The sequence below is a fragment of the Schistocerca gregaria genome, chromosome 6 (assembly GCF_023897955.1).
Source record: "Schistocerca gregaria isolate iqSchGreg1 chromosome 6, iqSchGreg1.2, whole genome shotgun sequence".
NCBI classification, from domain to species: domain Eukaryota; kingdom Metazoa; phylum Arthropoda; class Insecta; order Orthoptera; family Acrididae; genus Schistocerca; species Schistocerca gregaria.
The window spans coordinates 297,069,359-297,092,767 of record NC_064925.1 but is presented as its reverse complement, the minus strand read 5'-3'; positions in this window follow the sequence as shown (position 1 = coordinate 297,092,767).

The following is a 23,409-nucleotide window of genomic DNA, read 5'->3' as shown; positions in this document are numbered from 1 at the left end:
ACATGTTACCATACATAAGACCTTCGTCATTAATGTTCTTGAAGTGGCAGTGCTGAGTAAAAGAGGAAGAGAATGGCAAAGGATGAAGTATTTTGAAGGCATCGGCAACAGGGGAGAATTACAAGAGCCGATGAGAGAAGAAAGTGGTTGCCTTAGAATGTATGAGCTTGTGTGTGGTTGAGCGGCCCTAGTTAGCTAGTTACATTTTCATACATAGTCTGAATAATTTTGTTAACGAATCTCTGTGGACCAAGTCTGGGTAGAGGGTATGCCTAAACGATTACTCTCAATGAATGGCTACATGCTGGCTGTTAATATTCCTCAATGGTACACTGTCCTAAATTTAATATTAACGAACATATTTTCCAGTTTTACTCACATAACTATATTTAAAACTAATGGTGGCTTTTTTACTGTCTCTTTTTTAGGCTGTAGGTTGTCTATTTTTAAATAAAAATTCTTCTACGTAATGGAAAGAGTTAATTTTAGGTTAGTTTTAAAAACTGCTTTACAGCCCGTTAAACATTTTATGTTAGTCGGCAAATTGTCAAAAATGTTTATTCGCCCATTCTGATCTCCGATCCCTTAAATTTCGGGCATGCAGCCGCATAAATTCGATTCCGTCTTCTGATATTTGGACCGTATACCATTCGACATCTTCAGAGAGCCGATAGACTGGCACTAAAGCACCCGCTCTGTCCTTTTGAGCTCGCCACTGTGCGTGAGGCAACAGACTTACGGGCGCCGAAGAAGTTGATTGGCGGCAAAAGAGTGTTTTTCGAGTGCGTGACTCGATCCACGCTGGGAAGTAGACGTATCGTTTTAAGGTACAATGAGGCAGTGCCCTTGTAAATTTCTTTAAAGAAGCGCAGGATTCCACGACTTGCACAAGCTGAAATCGCAATCTGTATTAATAAAATTATGGCCAAAGGAGTTTAAGTAACTACGGAGTTCTGTAGCTCTGTGTTCAGTGCATGATGGTCACGCTCGAAGTGGATTTTGTAAATCCTAACCAACACTGCAAATTTGTACATCAGTCTGGTGATTCGATCTGTTGTGCGCCATTCATGAACAGCACTCGAGGAGGTGTTTTCCAACAGGATAATAATCGCCCACACACCATTGTTGTAATCCAGTATCCTCTACAGGGCGTCGACATGTTGCTTGGTAACCATAGCTCCATATCTATCTCCTATTGAGCAGATATGGGATGTCAAAGGACGACAACTACAACCAGCTTAACCATACCTGAACTGGCTGAACAAGTGCAATAGGTATGAGACTCCACCCCACAAAGTGACATCAGTCATCTGTAGAACACAATGCATGCACATTTGCAGTCATCATTCTGACTGCTACACCAGTTATTAATATACCAGCATTTCACATTTGTAATGGCTTATCCAGTGCTTACATTAGCTTGTGATCTTGGGATTGCTAATCACTTAAATATGTTTCCTAGAGAAATGGATTCCGGAAATTTCATTACTCTGCAGATTAATATCGACTGTAGAAGGTACTAGTCCTGATCCGTGAATTTAAGTGCAATATCATCCTCGTTTACAGCATAACAAATACAAGTGCACCCAAAATTGAGCCCTGTGGTATTCTCTCTGTTGCTACTCTACACTTGTGCAGAGTGTGGCAGTGGCCTTAAGATGAATCAGTAACTGCCCGTGTAAGAGATGGTGAGGCTGCCCACAGGAATAATGGCTGCATCACGAGCAGGCCAAGTGCTTGCAGTGCTGAAGGGTTGGAGCTGCATGTGCCTGGTGAGGCGCGCGCATCTGGCGCCGTTATTGGACTACTGAGGGTGGGTGGGCGCTGATAAATTGGCCAGTAACCGCGTTTTGAGCCAAGTGAGGGCTGATCGTGGCACAGCCTGCTTAACATGGCGTAATTAGCCAAGAGCTGCGTTTGCTGCCCCAAATGACCTGATTTCATTGATTATCGCTGACCAGAAAGCTGCTTCAGACTCGCAGACTGTAGTAAACTCACTGTTTCAATATACAGTCACCCAGAATGTGTTTCGAGTCATGGATATTGAATGTTAGGTCACAGGATCTAAGACTGTTCGGTTGCATCGCTGAACAGAGATTTTGACATTGCAATGCATATGTTTTCCTTTCCATGCACAAGGATCGATATCTCTTCACAACATAACACGCGGGCAAAGCTAATTTTATACTTATTTGTGCGATATACAAACAAAGTCCGTTTGTGTTTCACTAATATTTGTCTATTTCGAACTAGCTTTCACCTTTTTGTGGTATCTTCAGGTAACAACTATCTTATATCCACAGGAAACATCAGTGGCTAGGAAATCGAAAACACTATTTGAAACAGAGATCCTGTGTACATACCCAACTGGTTACTCTTTAGTCATTACATGTGCAATCAAGCACTTGCCACTCATGGTAGGCGCCAAACATTTTACATCACAGTGTTAGATTACAATTTGCAAGATGATGAGTATTAAACACAGTATGAAAGGAAAATACATAATACTAAAGGATAGAAACTGTATGAATATAATACTAAATGTGAAAAAAAACAGATGAGGGTATGAAAATTCTTTTATAGTACAATCTTGTGGACATGAATGTTGTTACGGGATGGAGGTGTGGCAGTTTCTGACTGGAGCATGTGCAGTTTCATGTAGGTGATGTGCTGAACTGTAACTTGGCATTCAGGAACATGTAGAGGTTCTTAGATAAATGTTTATTTATCTCGAGAATACTATATGCTATGTTGGCCATGGCCCACGCCATCAGTCTTACATGCTTCCTGACTAGATTAATAAACAAAAGAGAAATCTTAATATAATGGTTCTAATGTTTCAGGCGTTCTATCACCCCGGACAGCTCACAGAAATCTCATAAAATCATGCGCACCTGTGAGAAAAATGCTTCATTGGGATCTTACCCAGATCCCTCATTACATTTGCTTGAATGTCGGTTATGTTGTCATAACGTTTATCCTTCATGTGAATTTTGCACTTTGTCGTTTTGTGGCATGTTCGTGTTGATAACACCAAATCTCTTTACCCATGACGATTTTTTTCCAGGAAAGGATTATCTGCGTTTCGCATTTCGATCCAGTCGCGGCATGTGTCCACGTGTCGATGTCTTTGTTCGAGTGTCAAGGTGTGCGGGACGAACTTTGTATACACTTTTTTCTTCTTCAAAACATTCTGAAGAATGTCTTGAACGCTTGGTTTAGAGATGATGCTCCATTTGGTTTTGTGACACAACAATGCCAATACACTATGATCGCACGTCCACTAACTAAGTGCCTGCCAACAGCTGATTGGTCGAATGCACAACTGTTCAAAAATTTTAGTTCAGTCTGCCATTTAACTACTGCGCTAACGTCACTTATACACCAGGAATAAAATAAGTCTCCGAAATGTTTGGACGAGCGGTGCATGAAGCACTTCTTAACTTTGTACCTGTGACCTTCTTCAATACATGTTAAGCGAAAGAAAATGTTCTCTCTGATACTATTAAGCAGATGCTTCTTATTTTCGTTTAGGGTAGTCATCTTATTGTGGCTGTCCTCCTTAATGAAACTTCACTTTTGTTATTCTTCGTTCTGTCATCTGCAAGTGTTTCAAGAAGTGTGGAAAAATAAAACAGGCTGACGGACTTAAAATTCATACTGCGTTTTGCAAAAAGAAGACTTTTTCCTTGGAGAAATTTACCATTCCTCGGCAAAGGGCTTACGTCACTATGACAACTGATATACAGCCAGCTGATTGCCTGACATGGGGAAGGAAGGACTGGGCGAACAGGGACTAAACATCATTCGTGGCACAAACAAATGTTGAGCACAATCACCGAGATAACGACAGTGTGTAATTAACAGTTCAATGAATAATTCCAGCTGTAATTGAAGTGAAAAACTTTAATCTCCTACGTTTCCGGCTAATCGAGACGCTCCACTAGTAAGGCTCATTAAAGAGTTCATCCTTTCACTCTAAAACATACACATTCAAAAACGTTGAAATGCGTACAGCAACAATAGGTCAGGTTAACAGGCGACACTCTGTAATTGGTGACGAGACACTTCTTAAAACTAAATTGACTTTAACCTTGAGTGCCAAGAGAAAGAAATTAACAGTACACTTTTTGTTCAAAACAGTGAACAAGATGCACACCTTAACCCATTCCAAACAGATTCAATGGTAAATCTGTTACGAAACAAGACCAATAACACAAAGGTCAAAACATTAGCCAACGGACTTGCATTCAAACAAAAAGTTGAGCGCATGCTTAAATCAATTAACAATTTTGCCAGGCTAATTAATTGTCGTTGTTGTCTTCATTCCTGAGACTGGTTTGATGCAGCTCTCCATGCTACTCTATCCTGTGCGAGCTGCTTCATCTCCCAGTACCTACTGCAGCCTACATCCTTCTGAATCTGTTTAGTGTAAACATTTCTTTGTCTCCCTCTACGATTTTTACCCTCTACGCTGCCCTCCAAAACTAAATTGGTGATCCCTCGATGTCTCAGAACATGTCCTACCAACTGATCCCTTCTTCTAGCCAAATTGTGCCACAAGCTCCTCTTCTCCACAATTCTATTCAATACCTCGTCATTAATTATGTGATCTACCCATCTTATCTTCAGCATTCTTCTGTAGCACCACATTTCGAAAGCTTCTATTCTCTTCATATCTAAACGATTTATCGTCCACGTTTCACTTCCATACATGGCTACACTCCATACAAATACTTTCAGAAACGACTTCCTGACACTTAAATCTATACTCTATGTTAGCAAATTTCTCTTCTTCAGAAACACTTTCCTTGCCATTGCCAGTCTACATTTTTTTTCCTCTCTACTTCGACCGACATCAGTTATTTTGCTCCCCTAATAACAAAACTCCTTTACTACTTTAAGTGTCTCATTTCCTAATCTAATTCCCTCAGCATCACCCGACTTAATTCGACTACATTCCATTATCCCCGTTTTGCTTATCTTTTACACTCCTTTCAAGACACTGTCCATTCCGTTCAACTGCTCTTCCAATCCCTTTGCTTTCTGACAGAATTACAATGTCATAGGAGAACCTCATAGTTTTTATTTCTACCCCATGCATTTTAATTCCTACTCCAAACTTCCTTTTGTTTCCTTTATTGCTTGCTCAATATACAGATTGAAGAACATCTGGGATAGGCTACAATCCTGTCTCACTTCCTTCCTAACCACTGCTTCCCTTTCATACCCCTCGCCTCGAATGACTGCCACCTGCTTTCTGTACAAATTGTAAATAGCCCTTCGCTCCCTGTATTTTACCCGTGCCACCTACAGAATTTGAAAGAGAGTATTCCAATGAACAATGTCAAAAGCTTTCTCTAAGTCTACAAATGCTAGAAACGTAGGTTTGCCTTTCCTTTATCTTTCTTCTAAGATAAGTCGTAGAGTCAGCATTGCCTCACGTGTTCCAACATTTCTACGGAATTCAAACTGATCTTTCCCGAGGTCGGCTTCTACTAGTTTTTCCATTCGTCTGTAAAGAATTCGCGTTGGTATTTTGCAGCTGTGGCTTATTAAACTGATGGTTCGGTAATTTTCACGTCTGTCAACACCTGCTTTCTTTGGGATTGGAATTATTATATTCTTATTGAAGTCTGAGGGAAGGTCGCCTGTCTCATACATCTTGCTCACCAGATGGTAGAGTTTTGTCAGGACTGGCTCTTTAAAGGCTGTCAGTAGTTCTAATGGAATGTTTGTCTACTCCAGGGGCCGTGTTTTGACTCAGGTCTTTCAGTGCTCTGTCAAACTCTTCACGCAGTATCATAGCTCCCATTTTATCATCATCTACATCCTCTTCCATTTCCATAATATTGTCCTCAAGTACATCGCCCTTGTATAGACCCTCTATATACTCCTTCCACCTGTCTGCTTTCCCTTCTTTGCTAACAGTGGGATTCCATCTGAGCTCTTGATATTCATGCAAGTGGTTCTCCTTTCTCCAAAGGTCTCTTTAATTTTCCTGTAGGCAGTATCTATCTTACCCCTAGTGAGATAAGCTTCTACATCCTTACATTTGTCCTCTAGCCATCCCTGATTAGCCATTTTGCACTTCCTGCCGATCTCATTTTTGAGACGTTTGTGTTCCTTTTTGCCTGCTTCATTTACTGCATTTTTATATTTTCTCCTTTCATCAATTAAATTCAATATTCCAATTACCCAAGGGTTTCTAGTATACCTCGTCTTTTTATCTATTTGATCCTCTGCGCCCTTCACTATTTCGTCCCTCGAAGCTACCCAGTCTTCTACTATATTTCTTATCCCCATTCCTGGCAATTGTTCGCTTATGCTGTCCCTGAAACTCTGTACAACCTCTGGTTCTTTCAGTTTATCCAGGTCCCACCTCCTTAAATTCCACCTTTTTGCAGTTTATTCAGTTTTAATCTACAGGTCATAACCAATGGTTTGTGGTCAGAGTCCCCATCAGCCCCTTGAAATGTCTTACAATTTAAAACCTGGTTCCTAAATCTCTGTCTTACCATTATATTATCTATCTGTTACCTTCTCGTATCTCCAGGGTTCTTCCATGTATACAACCTTCTTTCATGATTCTTGAACCAAGTGTTAGCTATGATTAAGTTATGCTCTGAGCAAAATTCTACCAGGCGGCTTCCTCTTTCATTTCTTACCCCCAATCCATATTCACTTACTACGTTTCCTTCTCTCCCTTTTCCTACTACCGAATTCCAGTCACCCATGACTATTAAATTTTCGTCACCCTTCACTATCTTAATAATTCCTTTTATTTGATAATACATTTCTTCAATTTTCATCGTCAACTTCAGAGCTAGTTGGCGTATAGACTTGTACTACTTTCGTAGGCGTGGGCTTCGTGTCTATTTTGGCCACAAAAATGCGTTCGCTGTGCTGTTTGCAGTAGCTTACCCGCATTCTTATTGTTTTATTCATTATTAAACCTACTCCTGCATTACTCCTGTTTCATTTTGTACACTCCTGGAAATGGAAAAAAGAACACATTAACACCGGTGTGTCAGACCCACCATACTTGCTCCGGACACTGCTAGAGGGCTGTATAAGCAATGATCACACGCACGGCACAGCGGACACACCAGGAACCACGGTGTTGGCCGTCGAATGGCGCTAGCTGCGCAGCATTTGTGCACCGCCGCCGTCAGTGTCAGCCAGTTTGCCGTGGCATACGGAGCTCCATAGCAGTCTAACACTGGTAGCATGCCGCGACAGCGTGGACGTGAACCGTATGTGCAGTTGACGGACTTCGAGCGAGGGCGTATAGTGGGAATGCGGGAGGCCGGGTGGACGTACCGCCGAATTGCTCAACCCGTGGGGCGTGAGGTCTCCACAGTACATCGATGTTGTCGCCAGTGGTCGGCGGAAGGTGCATGTGCCCGTCGACCTGGGACCGGACCGCAGCGACGCACGGATGCACCGCCAAGACCGTAGGATCCTACGCAGTGCCGTAGGGGACTGCACCGCCACTTCCCAGCAAATTAGGGTCACTGTTACTCCTGCGGTATCGGCGAGGACCATTCGCAACCGTCTCCATGAAGCTGGGCTACGGTCCCGCACAGCGTTAGGCCGTCTTCCGCTCACGCCCCAACATCGTGCAGCCCGCCTCCAGTGGTGTAGCGACAGGCGTGAATGGAGGGACGAATGGAGACGTGTCGTCTTCAGCGATGAGAGTCGCTTCTGCCTTGGTGCCTGTTATGGTCGTATGCGTGTTTGGCGCCGTGCAGGTGAGCGCCACAATCAGGACTGCATACGACCGAGGCACACAGGGCCAACACCCGGCATCATGGTGTGGGGAGCGATCTCCTACACTGGCCGTACACCTCTGGTGATCGTCGAGGGGACACTGAATAGTGCACGGTGCATCCAAACCGTCATCGAACCCATCGTTCTACCATTCCTAGACCGGCAAGGGAACTTGCTGTTCCAACAGGACAATGCACGTCCGCATGTATTCTGTGCCACCCAACGTGCTCTAGAAGGTGTAAGTCAACTACCCTGGCCAGCAAGGTCTCCGGATATGTCCCCCATTGAGCATGTTTGGGACTGGATGAAGCGTCGTCTCACGCGGTCTGCACGTCCAGCACGAACGCTGGTCCAACTGAGGCGCCAGGTGGAAATGGCATGGCAAGCCGTTCCACAGGACTACATCCAGCATCTCTACGATCGTCTCCATGGGAGAATAGCAGCCTGCATTGCTGCGAAAGGTGGATATACACTGTACTAGTGCCGACATTGTGCATGCTCTGTTGCCTGTGTCTATGTGCCTGTGGTTCTGTCAGTGTGATCATGTGATGTATCTGACCCCAGGAATGTGTCAATAAAGTTTCCCCTTCCTGGGACAATGAATTCACGGTGTTCTTATTTCAATTTCCAGGAGTGTATTTATAACCCTGTATTCACCTGACCAAAAGTCTTGTTCCTCCTGCCACCGAATTTCACTAATTCCTACTGTATCCAACTTTAATCTATCCATTTTCTTCTTTAAATTTTCTAACCTACCTGCCCGATTAAGGGATCTGACATTCCAGGCTCCGATCCGTAGAACGCCAGTTTTCTATCTGCTGATAACGACATCCTCTTGAGTATTCCCCGTCCGGAGATCCGAATGGGCGACTATTTTACCTCCGGAATATTTTACCCAAGAGGACGCCATCATCATTTAATCATACAGTAAAGCTACATGCCCTCGGGAAAAATTTCGGCTGTAGTTTCCCCTTGCTTTCAGCCATTCCCAGTACCAGAACAGCAAGGCCATTTTGGTTAGTTTTACAAGGCCAGATGAATCAATCATCCAGACTGTTGTCCCTGCAACTGTTGAAAAGGCTGCTGCCCCTCTTCAGGAACCACACGTTTGTCTGGCCTCTCAACAGATACCCCTCAGTTGTGGTTGCACCTACCTTACGGCTATCTGTATCGTTGAGGCACGCAAGCCTCCCCACCAACGGCAAGGTCCATGGTTCATGGAAGAGGCAGCAAATTAATTACATACTTAAAATTGATTTTAAATCCCATTAATTTTAACGAAAATGCGTCACTCCCTCTAAAAATAGGGCCCATTGTCTGAGCTTGTTTAAAACAGTTCTCTAGAGACAACAGTTGAGTAATGACGCACAGGAGCCCAAGCTACCAGCACAACAAATAACTCGAACCCAATAAGAATCAATTTCCTTAACAAATGAGATAAATCCAAATACAGCTTGCATGCCAAACACGCAAAAGAGGAATGAAAAACAAATCCGCTTCGGCGTATTAACTCCACTTAAGGTCTACGGTGCAATGAGTCAAGGTGCTAAGTGAGGATGGCAGCTCCCGCCAACACACACAGAGGGAGAAGAATTCACTTGCTCAATTTTTACAAGTTACACTGAATAAATAATCCATTCAGACGAAGCACAAGCAGAGGGCTCTTTTGGTTGGTTGGTTAGTTGGTTGGTTTGTGGGGGTTAAAGGGACCAGACTGCTACGGTCATCGGTCCCTTTTTCCAAATACAAAAAACACCCACAGAGAATAAAAACGATCAACAGACGACACAGAACAAGAAAAACGTAGACAAAGACCAGACAAGACGAACTAAAATCACACAGAGTGTGATGGTGGTTGGCCGATCATACAAACAAAGAGGGAAAAGCCAACCACCGAGAAACACATGAAAAAAAAAAAGCAGACAAATCACAGGCCATAGGCCAGAATCAACAGAAAAACTCACACACTTACATTAAGCGATAAAATCCCCCTGCCCGAATAAAACGCAGAACTATGTCCGCTATGGAAGTGTCGTCAGATAAAAGCGCAGAGAGCGTATCAGGCAGCGCAAAAGTCTGCCTGGGCACAGTTAAAAGGGCGCACTCCAACAGAATAGGGACCACCGTCAAGGACGCCCTACAACGACAAAGAGGGGGATCCTCACGACACAGTAAATAATTGTGCGTGAGTAGAGTGTGGCCAATGCGGAGCCGACAAAGGACGACTGTAGTCGTCTCCTTGATACGGCGGAGTTTGTTTGGCACGGGCAGGTTGAGCCAATCAGTGTCCCATAAATCGAAAACTTTGCGGCGTAATAGTGCCCGCAAATCAGTCGCCGGAGGCCAGTCTCCAGAGATGGTGCACTATTGCCCTCTTTCGCCAGGCGGTCAACAGTTTCATTTCCGGGTATCCCAACATGGCCCGGGGTCCAAATAAGACCACAGATCTGCCGCTACGGGCGAGAGTATGCAGGGACTCCTGGATAGCCATCACCAGACAAGAACGAGGGAAACACTGGTCGGGAGCTCGTAAACCGCTCAGGGAATCGCTACAGATAACGAAGGACTCACCTGAGCTGGAGCGGATATACTCTAGGGCGAAAGATGGCGACCAGCTCAGCAGTGTAAACACTGAAGCCAGCCGGCAACGAACGTTGTTCAGAATGGTCCCCTATAGTTAGTGCATAACCGACACGACCAGCAACCATCGAACCGTCGGTATAGACAACGCCAGAGCCCTGATACGTGGCCAGGATGGAATAAAAGCGGCGTCGGAAGGCCACCGGAGGGACTGAGTCCTTCGGGACCTGTGCCAAGTCGAGCCGAAGGCAAGGGCGAGGCACACACCGTGGGGGTGTACGCCGACGGGCCCGGAAAGGAGGTGGTACAGGGAAACACCCAAGCCTGTAGAGAAGCTGTTTGACGCGTTCGGCGATCGGACAACCCGACCTGGGCCGACGTTCTGGCAGATGGACGACGGACTGCGGGAACAGGACACGATAATTTGGAAGCCCGGGCAAGCTAAAAACATGGGCAGCATAAGCAGCCAATAATTGTTGGCGTCGTAACCGCAGTGGAGGGACACCAGCCTCCACAGGTATGCTGTCCACAGGGCTGGTCCGGAAGGCACCAGTGGCAAGGCGTATCCCGCTGTGGAGGATTGGGTCCAGCACCCGCAACGCAGATGGGGATGCAGAGCCATAAGCCAGACTCCCATAGTCCAGACGGGACTGGATGAACGCCTGGTAAAGCTATAGGAGTGTAGATCGGTCGGCGCCCCACCTGGTGTGGCTCAGGCATCGCAGAGCATTTAGATGCCGTCAACACCCCTGTTTAAGCTGCCGAATGTGAGGCAGCCAAGTCAACTGGGCATCAAAAACCACCCCCAAAAACCTATGTAACTCTACCACTGTAAGACGCTCGCCGTCGAGATAAAGCCGCGGCTCCGGGTGAACAGTACGTCGCCGGCAGAAATGCATAACGCAGGTCTTGGCTGCCGAAAACTGAAAACCGTGGGCTACAGCCGAAGACTGCGTTTTGTGGATTGCGCCCTGTAGCTGACGTTCAGCAGCTGCAATGCCAATAGAGCTGTAGTAAAGGCAGAAGTCGTCAGCATACAGGGAAGCGGAGACAGAATTTCCCGGAGCGAGCGCGTTAATGGCTATTAAAAACAGACAGACACTTAGAACAGAACCCTGTGGCACACCGTTCTCCTGGACTTGGGAGGAACTATATGAGGCAGCGACGTGCACGTGGAAGGTACGATACGACAGAAAATTGCGGATATAGATCGGCAGAGGGCCCCGAAGGCCCCATCCATAAAGCGTAGAAAGGATGTGATGACGCCATGTCGTATCATACGCCTTCCGCATGTCGAAAAAGACAGCGACCAGATGCTGACGGCGGGCAAAGGCAGTACGGATGGCCGACTCCAGGCTCACCAGATTGTCGGCGGCGGAGCGGCCTTTACGGAACCCACCCTGAGACGGAGCCAGAAGGCCCCGAGACTTCAGTACCCAATTCAAGCGCCGGCTCACCATCCGTTCAAGCAACTTGCAAAGAACGTGGGTGAGGCTAATGGGACGGTAGCTATCCACCTTCCCCGGTTTCAGAGTGGGCACAACAAGACTTTCCCACCATTGCGACGGAAACTCACCCTCGACCCAAATGCGGTTGTAAAGGTCGAGGAGGCGTCGCTGGCAGTCCACTGAAAGGTGTTCCAGCATCTGAGAGTGAATGCTATCTGGCACAGGAACGGTATCAGCACAAGCGGCGAGGGCACTGCGGAATTCCCACTCACTGAATGGAACATTGTAAAATTCAGGATGGTGGGTGCGAAAAGAAAGACTCCGACGTTCTATCAGCTCTTTAATGGAGCGGAAGCCCAAGGGGTAGTTGGCAGAAGCGGAATTCAGAGCAAAGTGCTCTGCCAAGCGGTTTGCAATGACGTCGGAGTCAGTACTAACTGCTCCATTCAGTGAGAGCGCAGGGATGCTGACAGGGCTCCGATAGCCTTAGAGGCGGCGAATCTTGGCCCAGACCTGCGATGGAGTGACATGGAGGCAAATGGTGGACACATACCGCTCCCAGCACTCCTGCTTGTGTTGGCGGATTATGCGGCGGGCTCGCTCACGCAGCCGTTTGAAGGTGATAAGGTGTTCGATTGAGGGATATCGCTTGTAACGCTGGAGCGCCCGCCGGCGAGCTTTAATCGCTTCAGCGATCTCAGGCGTCCACCGAGGCACAGTCCGCCGCCGAGGGGACCCAGAAGAACGGGGAATGGCAGATTCGATGCAGTAACGATGCGGTGGTGACCGATTGAACCACTGCATCAATGTCATCGTTAGAGAGAGGCTCAATAGCGGCAGTAGAGGAGAACAAGTCCCAGTCAGCCTTATTCAGAGCCCATCTGCTAGGGCGCTCAGAAGACTGACGCTGTGGTAGTAACAGAAAGACCGGAAAGTGGACACTACCACACCGGTCGTCATGCACTCTCCATTGGACAGACGGTAAGAGGCTAGGGCTACAGATGGGAAGGTCAATGGCGGAGTATGTGCCATGCGCCACACTGAAGTGTGTGAAGGCACCATCATTTAATATCGAGAGATCGAGCTGCGCCAATAAATGCTCAACGATGGCGCCTCGACCTGTTGCCACCGACCCACCTCACAGATGGTTATGGGCGTTAAAGTCGCCCAGTAACAAGAAAGGTGGCGGCAATTTGGCTATCAGAGCAGCCAGGACATGCTGCGCGACATCACCATACGGTGGAAGGTAAAGACTGCAGACGGTAACAGCCAGTGGCGTCCACACCCAAACAGCGACAGCCTCTAAAGGTGTTTGGAGAGGTACAGACTCGCTGTGAAGAGAGTTCAGGACATATATGCAAACGCCACCAGACACCCTTTCCTAAGCTGCCCGGGTCTTATAATAACCCCGGTAGCCACGGAGGGCGGGGGTTCGCATTGACGGAAACCAAGTTTCCTGCAGAGCAATGGAGAGGAAAGGGTGAAGGCTGATAAGTTGGCGGAGCTCAGCTAGATGGTGGAAGAAACCGGTGCAGTTCCACTGGAGGATGGTGTTGTCCATGGCTGAGAAAGGCGTGACGGGACTGGGAAGGGAGATTACGCCGCTGGGCCACATGCTGCCTCCGATTTAGACCTGTGATAGTGCTTTCCATGGCGTCTGATGGACCGGCGAGATTGAGGTCCTCAGCGGACGCCAGAATCTCCACCGCATCCTCAGACGCAGAGCTGGAAGGTTGCAGTGGGATGGCTGCCACCGCGAGTTCCTTTGGCTGAGAGCTCTTCTTGGGTTTCTCACGCCGTTCCTTGGGTCGCACTGGCTGGGAGGGCTTCACCGATTCAGTCTCCGGGACGGAGGAGGATCGTGAAGCCCTACGACCAGCAGATTGCGGGCACTTACGCCACTGTCGGTCGTCAGCCTTCTCGCTGGTGGAAACCTCGGAAGGGAGGGACCCAAGGGACCCCTTGCGAGCGTGAGAAGCCGAAGAAGTTGGATACTTCTCCGGCTTAGAAGTGGGGCGGACGTCCCCGATGGGTGGGATGGTGTTGCTCGTGAGGTACGTGGTGCAGGAGCAACCCGGTGGGTAGAGTCCCCCACTGGCGAGGGGGCAGAAGGAGTTGTACTACTCGTCGATCCGGCCACAATTGGAGAAACAGACGGGGCTAGCACAGGTGTTGTAGCAGCAGTGTAGGAAGGTATCATTCTCACAGAATGGAGTCGGTCGTATTTCCTTTTGGCCTCAGTTTAGGTTAGTCGGTCCAGGGTCTTGTATTCCATGATTTTACGCTCTTTCTGGAAAATTCGGCAGTCTGGCGAGCAAGGTGAATGGCGCTCCCCGCAGTTGACACAGATGGGAGGCGGGGTACATGGAGTATTGGGATGTGATGGGCGTCCGCAATCTCGACATGTGAGGCTGGAAGTGCAGCGAGAAGACATGTGACCGAACTTCCAGCACTTAAAGTACCGTATCAAGGGAGGGATATAGGGCTTAACGTCACATCGGTAGACCATCACCTTGACCTTTTACGGTAATGTATCCCCTTCGAAGGCCAAGATGAAGGCACCGGTAATAATCTGATTTTCCTTCGGACCCCGATGAACGCTCCGGCCGAAATGTACACCTCGGCTCTCTAAATTGGCGAGCAGCTCTTCATCAGTCTGCAAAAGATGATCCCTATGGTAAATAACTCCCTGGACCATATTTAAGCTCTTATGGGGTGTGATCGTAACGGCAACATCCCCCAACTTGTCACAAGCGAGTAACCGTCGTGACTGGGCAGAGGATGCCGTTTGTATCAGGACTGACCCAGAGCGCATTTTTGACAAGCCCTCCACCTCCCCAAACTTGTCCTCTAAATGCTCGACGAAGAACTGAGGCTTAATGGAGAGAAAAGACTCCCCATCAACCCTTGTACAAACTAAGAAGCGGGGTGAATAACTGCTACTGCCATCCTGAGACACGTTCCTCCCGCGGTGTGGCCAGAGAACGCTTAGAGACTGCTGACGGCTGGCCACCAGCGAGAGACGATGTACCACGCTTCATTGCGGGTCATCCGACCTGATGCCACCTACTCCGACCAAGGGCCCTCCCCACGGGCGCCACCCAGCCACGGCAAGAGAAACCTGGCAGGATGGCCGTTGCCGGGACTCCTGATACCCCAGGAGGATAGGCATCGACTCCTTGGCATACGTGGGGAGTTAACGGCGCAGGCATCAGTAGAGCGATCCCTGTATTGTCAGGGGGCTACAACCAATAGGGTACATGGCGGCCCCACCACAACGGACTGGCTACCGTGCTGGATGTTAGGTAACATGTAGTCCATGGTCACCGTCGGTGCAGAAAGAGGCACTGCACAGTGCAAGGTGTAATCTGCACGCAGAAACAGAGTCATGCCCAAGAGATGGAGAGCGGACAGGACTGCAATTCAACGGTGTATAAGCTGGCGAAAGGTCTGATCGCAAGACGGACACAATGCACCAAGTAAGACGCCCTTCCCAATTCGGCTCGATCTTCGGAAAATTTTGAGAGATGCTGGTCAAACCCAACAGGGGACCATCATATAAGGCCGAAAAGTTTGAGACTCCTTTTAATCGCCTCTTACGACAGGCAGGAATACCGCGGGCCTATTCTAACCCCCGAACCCGCAGGGGGGAAGAGAGCTCTTTTATGTACCATAAATACTGAAGAGGAACGGTTTTGAAAATAACTAGCTAGATACAGAAACATTAAAAAAAGATAGGCTAATGTTCACAGCGCACATGTTAAACAATTTAAAACCCACTAGTTCGGCCCAGGAAAATCAAATTTACAACAGTCAGGAACTCGAGTCGTGGAACACATAGTATCGTCGGTGAAAGCCAATGAAAAGCTCGAAAGGACTGGACGAATAGCTGACTATCTTGCCCCAAAGCCACAACGTGCGACGTGACCAAGTTAACCACGTAAAAACTTCGAAAACGTGCTCATCCGTAATAAATAGCAGGCAAGCTACTAGACAACACAAGTTGACGGTGTGTAGGCCCCAGTCCTAGCACTCTCTCTCTGCTAGCGGCTATCCAGAAGAAAGCTATAAACGTCATGCGCTGAAGGTGGATTCACACATGCCGGAACGTCAGCGTCACGTAACCGTCACGGTTCTGAGCGTCGGCGTCGGAGGAATTCCTCAGCATTCACACTACACGGCAGGTCTACGTCGAGAGAAAGTCGTGACTTTACAGCTAGTTCATAAAATACTCGCCAGAGACGCTATATCGTAGTTGACAGTAGATCGCAATAAAATGCCGGAATTTAGTTTGAAGCAGGTCGAAAACTGCTGTTGCACTTGAGGAACGGTGCAGCGAGCAAAAATAATCTGGGTTAGAAAAATATTAAGAAATCGAAACAGTGAAGGAGAGTTTTACACTCTTTACTAGGAGATGGATATGGAGAAGTCATCGTTCTATAAATATTTCAGAGTGTCTAAACAATAGCCTTTTCCTATTAAGCAAGGTACAAGTAAAAATTACGATGAAGATTTCAAGATTTAGGCATTGAATATCACCGCGACGGAAGCTGTTGGTTTGCTTAATAGCCAGAAATGATCCACGTGATTTAAATGTATGAGATTTATTGTGTTATCCTTAATTTTGAGTTCCAGCAAATTAGTTTTTAAACAGTTCCTTCAGATGTGTATAAGGCATACTTGTATTCTTTCTGTATTTGCACATGAACAGTTGATGCATAAGTTGTTACAGAAAATGACTCATTCATACACTACATGGCTAGTACAAATAGGATTGATGTGTTACAGAAACTACACAAGTAGCTAGGAGATACACCCAGATAATCTGCAAAAGTGGTCAAAGCAAGTCTGATGCAATTCACTGGTTATACATGCTCATAACTACTGTACCGCATCCACTTCGTATTTTACCAACAATTTAATATGATTTGTTTAACAACACGTTCAACATTTGCAATTGTTCAGTATATCAACAGCTGTGTATTTATGAAATCTGCTGAACAGCTACGTTTAATGAATGGTGGGTACAAACCCTATTTCTCTCCATATCGCTTCCTTCCCTACAGCATCACTGTAGTGACGCTCACTCATGTCGTAGAGTTCTCGGCTATTGCGAACTAGCTCCATTAAGTATTCTTCCAATTACATTTCGTGTATCGGCAATAACAATGACGCCGGCCGGGGTGGCTTAGCGGTTCTAGACGCTACAGTCTGGAACCGCGCGACCGCTACGGTCGCAGGTTCGAATCCTGCCTCGGGCATGGATGTGTGTGGTGTCCTTAGGTTAGTTAGGTTTAAGTAGTTTTAAGTTCTATGGGACTTATGACCTCAGCTGTTGAGTCCCATAGTACTCAGAGCCATTTTTTGAATAACGATGACTAAATATGCAGCAAACTTGCCATAGTATAAGAAATGAAAAACAGAACTGAAACATACACACAATAGCAGACGCAGGTGGTCTCAAGCACAGACACTAGCAGAACTTCAAAATATGGTGGACTAAACAAAATAAATGTGGGGGTGCTACTTGACGACAGCAGAAGGGAAACATCGCGTTGCTTCGTCAATGGCCCGTCGAAACGTTATTTCCGAGAAAACTTTGATGTGCCACCATTCGAAGTACAGATGACTGTTTCCAATTGACAGACATGAGGGTGACTTTCTGTCAAGTGTGGATCAACCTTCATTCCACCCAGCCGGCCCCACTCTGATCCGTCCAAGTCACCACTGCCAGCACGGCCCACGTGCACCGGGAAGGACTTCGGCGACGATGCCTGGACCCATAATGTGAGGCATATTCTACAGAGCTAGTTCGCAATAGCCGTGGACTGTACCAGATGAGTGACTGTCACCACAGTGACGCTGGACGGAAGGAAGCAATATGGAGAGAAATAGGGGTGGAAATGGGACACCAAGTTAAGTGAAAGGCAGTTTAAATTTCCTTTTTATTATGCTATAATCAGTTTTTTTCTTAGGCCTATATACGTACATATTTCGAGAGAACAGCGAGTGACACTGTGACCCCTCTGGCGGCTCTGGTCCTCTGCAAACTTCTCTGTTCCACCATCTAACAACAAGAGGGCGAGCCCTCCTGAAATATCAGGCCGCCAGCCACGCTCTCTCACTAAAGAGAAACACACTTGAGAGCGCGGCGCAACCTAACGATTCGCGCAAGGCTCAATAACGACACGGAATTTAAATTTTTCGGGGCTCTTGACAATCGCGTTAAAAAGTCTAGATCAAAAAATAAGAGGGAGGGGAGTCAAAACCTCCAAAGGAAGTACAGTCAGTTCTATTAACATAAATGGAACGGCCCATACTAGGACGTCTGTTTCATCAAAGTTCATATTTCTCTTGTCGGCATAAGGAAATCAATATTCACTGCCCAGAGCAACTACGCTATTCTTAAACATCTACATGACGTACCTTGCATTTCAGAGAGCTTACCCAGAGTGAGAGCTAATCAACGGTTCAATCACCAGAATTTCAGAAAACACTTCATCGTGTCTGATCAGAGACTTTTCCATTTATAAATAAAGTAGCCCGCTACTTTGGGGCCAAAGGAGCTGACACGTATGGATAAAAAAGAAGAAAGCTACAAAAAGCAGATAAAGCCACGAAATTCTGCAGATATGGCAACAGTAAATCTCAAATGTTTTGACGTACGATTTTCATGTCTTGTATTGGCAAACAAAGTAATATTCACACTAAAACAGTATGTTTCATGGCAGATAGTTCTACAAATACAATCTGTGCCTGTGTACTGGGCGATCGCTAATATCAATGACGTATTAGTTTGTAACAGATTCCGCTTGTTTCATGGCGCTTTTATATGAGTGAAATCCATTTTTAACATGCTCATAGTCCTTTTTTCACATCTTCTGTAAACTAGAATACCTTTGCGCGTCCACATTTCAGCTATTTTAAAAACTACAGCAGTTAGTAGAACGTTCATGTTGACTGAAAGGATTTCAAATTTTTGTGAGACTGCGGAATTTGAACCTCTCTCTGCGTATCCAGTGTTCAAATTACTTACAGAAATGCAGCTGTATAACGTCCTCGACAACCGTCAATATTTTGACAGGTGAACACTCCGTCATTTCAAGGCACAAATGAAACCATCCTCGGATGTCGCTATGCATGGTAATTGAAATACTCTTTGGCCTGGGCTTCGTCAACCAGGAACCAGAACACGGCGCATACAGAAAGCCAATACATACCGTACAAAAACTCATCTCTTTCATCTAGTATGCAAGATGTCCGAGAAATGCAGAATACTCTATGACCTCAAAAAGAAAATATTTTTTTTAAGGCAGACAGAGCCGTACGGGTGTTAAAATTACCGACCCCACCAGTTTAATAACCACTTCATTCACCTGTAACATTATGTCAGGGTACGACACATTGTTCAGAAAAGGTGATATTATAAACATTGAGCTGCTTAAGAAACTAATTTTTCTTAAAACTAACTTATTTGTAATCAAACATCTGAAACTGTATTATAGACGGCTGTTCGAATGTTTAAAGTATAGGCGAGTTTTCACTCTTGCTTCTGTTCGATTAATTTCCATAAACTTTGTTAGACCTCTCTTCGAAGGCTCATTATGGTGCAACAGAACACGTATATAGCCCACCTTTAAAAAATATGTCAGTATCAGTAATAGGCAGCAATAAACGTTAAGAATTACTTGCGTACGTAACAAAATTCCCCACGCTGTCAGCTATATATTACCGAAAACCATCCATTGATAAATTACTCGCTCTGGACACATTTTAGGTGGCCTCTTTTAGCTGCTTTATACGGCATATGTGGTTAAATTACGTAATTAAAGTATATGAACCAGTTTATTATTTCGATTAATGAACTCTAAATCACAGCATAAATCCTTCTAAGTAAAGCAGTAATGAGTCTGACAAAGGTGCGTTTTTTCACCCCTGTTAATTTTTTCTGAGACAAATTTCAGGGTGCAGTTGGTAACGCAGAACAAGGCAGAAAGATTAATGGTGTCTTCGCTAACAACATTCGCTATGCTTATAATACAATATTGATTACTGATCATTTAGATGATCTTCGACAACTCGTCAAAACGGTAGGAGATTACATGAGTATGCTGGATATGAAGACCAATACCAAAAGGAAGTACTTTATTATTGTCATACGAAGCTCGATTCCTTTACAAATGCAAATCTCCGACTCTATTACTACTTAATACAGAGTGTGGACAAGTTTAAGTTTTTGGAACATATTTGTGTGAATATTGGAAGTCACACACGGAGATAGAATGTCGCATAGAGAATTTCAATAGAACTCTCAGAAGTACAGATCTAGACCTGAACCTTCGAGCTCGATTTTTAAGATGCTATATCTAGCCATTTCTGATTATTCTGAAGGATGGAGACTAAATATGCCAACAGCAAGATATAGAAAGTCCAGGATATAATAATGTGTACAGAAAGAATAATTAATAACTAAGTAACTGCGGTGTTGTGTGCCATTCATCAAGCAATACTTTACATAGTTGACTTACGAGTAGACCAGGTCCAGATGAGTGCCCTACAGTGTCTTACAAGGGGAGCCGAAGAAAAACCTGTTTATCCTGCGACGTCTCAATCGAGTGAAGGAGCTGGGTCAATGCGTTCATCTTCAATGGATTCAGGGACAGGCTCGAAGTAGGGGCAACAAACTTGTATATCAACTGGAGAAAATGGTACAGCATCTGCGTCTCAACGACATACCCGTACCGGTGATTTTCGTAATAGATTCCCCAGTCAAACAAAAACTTAACTTTTAAAGTGAGTGGACACGTAGTGTAAAATGAAACGAACATGATATTGCACGATTCATCAACAAATTCTACCCCACCGTTGGCTTTTCAGCTTGGAGCTTACAAGAAGGGGAGAAGTGTTACTATTAACAGACTAAGAGCAAATCATATGAACGCCAGTAAAATTAAGCATTCGTTAAACTTCATTCCTTCTTTGAACTGTGATTCCTGACTCACTGAAGAGGACATTCTACACATGTTCATAGAATGCGATAAATACTGTAATCCAAAAACAATTACACTAGATTGTTCAAATGGCTCTGAGCACTATGGGACTTAACATCTATGGTCATCACTCCCCTAGAACTTCTTAAACCTAACTAACCTAAGGACATCACACAACACCCAGTCATCACGAGGCAGAGAAAATCCCTGACCCCGCCGGGAATCGAACCCGGGAACCCGGGCGTGGGAAGGGAGAACGCTACCGCATGACCACGAGCTGCGGACAATTACACTAGATAATATTTTAAAAGTTAAGGACTATTTTTGTCCTAGGGTAAGTCTTATATCCACGAACAGGTCCATTGCCAAACGTAATTGGCATTTCATTCTTCTTCGTAAAATGGAACTTTATAATTTGAGGACATCTTTCATGCTTAATTTTGTACGTATATAATTGGATTTCATGGTTAAATTTCGCGGATTTTATTGTAATCCAGTCACACTAAAATTTTTGACTCATCTCGTTTAATGTGTTTCATACAGGGTGAGTCATCTAAATCTTGCATCTCAAATATTGCGGAAATGGTAAGTGGTATTGATATGCGGTTTTCATAGAATGGATTAGTAATCAGCGGATCGTATTATTAGCCGATAAATATATTGCAATAATACTTAGAAAGAGTCTATTGTGCGAAAGTACACTTTTTTAAGCGGAACAATGTCTATCGATATTAAACTAAACGTAGGGTAAATTAGAGAGTAACTAGTGTTTGCTGCAGGACTCTAGTGCGAGTCTTTTACAATGTTGGTATATTGACTACCCCTGTTGGGCTTCGTCAGATGGAACATCAGCGTCCATGCAATGTAAACGTGTGGTGTGGGGTAGTGATCCATCAGCTCATAGGCCCGAGTTTCATAGACGGAGCACTGAACTTGCGCAAGTATCGCAGCCTCCTAACAGACCATCTTCTGGGTATGCTAGAAGACATTCTTCTGCAGACAAGGCACCAATGTAATGGCTTTCCAGCCCGTAGTGCACGTCTTCATGAACTGTTTCCAAACCGTTGGATTGGATGGAGAGAATCTGTACCTCGCCTTTTCCCTTCACTTGACGCCTGCAGACATTTCTGTGGGTAGAGCTGAAAGATGCCTTCCACAAAGGAATTCCAACTATACCCGATGCAACGACATTTTACTGCAGCCTCTGATGAAATGCAGAAGTCATTCCGTACCGTACTGGAAGCTTGCATTGCCGCTGCCGGTGGCCCTTTTGAACACAACGTGTGATGGTCAGCTGTCTCGTTACTGGTCAGGACCCGCACACATAGTGTACGCACTTGTCTTGTTTTTAAGTGTTTGCTACCACAGGTTTTGTACAAGTGACGGTATGGGAACGTTTCAAAATAAGAGAGCTCTTAAACAACTCGCACTAGAAACCTGTAACAGACACCGCTGACATTCTGATTTATCGCACTTTTAGTTTGTGAATAACAGTATGCACTGTTACATTTGAAAAAGTGTACGTTTGCACAAAAATTACGGATTTCTAAGTATGATTACAGTCTTGAGTTGCTTACACTACGATCCCCTCACTACTAATCCATTCTGTGAAACCCGTCCATCGATAGCACTTTCCACTTCCGCAATATTTGCGGTGCAAGTTCGTAGGCGATTCGCACTGTATTTTCTAACGAAATAAAAGCAATGTCCTGTTTCTATAATTATGTGCAATAACTGTACCTGGTGAAATGGGCTCCTCCTGAAATCAAATAATATAAAACAAAATAAGTAATGCGACGAATACATAAACAACTAGACACGAAAATGACCTTTAAATGAAGAAATGGTTCAAATGTCTCTGAGGACTATGGGACTTATCTTATGAGGTCACCAATCCCCTAGAACTTAGAACTACTCAAACCTAACTAACCTAAGAACATCACACACATCCATGCCAGAAGCAGGATTCGAACCTACGACCGTAACGGTCGCGTGGTTCCAGACTGTAGCGCCTAGAACCGCTCGGCCACCACGGCCGGCTTTAAATGAAGACAACAGCATACTTAGGACATATCTTCCGCAACACCACACACTTCTGAATTTGAGAGGAAGATAAAGGGTATAAGAAAGAAAGGAGAAGATAATTTTCTTAGTTAAACACAAATAACGTAAAGCAGTGGACAGGGTTGCCAAGTGCAGCTGTGGTTAACTGAATAAAGATGAATATTGTGGTCGGCAACACATTAACAGACAGAAAAATAGGAAGAGTAGTAAGCGCTTCTCATAAAGATGGCTTCTCACTTTTCTTGATCGTAGGGAGGGAGGCAGGCGATTTCCTGTCGCCAGGATCCACCAATCAAAAAGCGACCACAGCGGCAGAATTTCTTGCTGATTTCCCTTCCGCCTGATCCTCCCAGAACGCCTAAACAGACAAGAGGAGAATAATTTAACGCAATTTGCCAGCCGGATTCCTTGGAGCGAGGGAGATCGCAGCGTCGGAACTCTAGAGAGAGAAAAAAAAAGGCGCGGCCTTGCGCACCCCCTCGCTCCTGCACACACGGGCCAACAAACGCTGATAATTTCTGCGCTCGGTGTCCGCACTCTATGCTTCCCTAAAA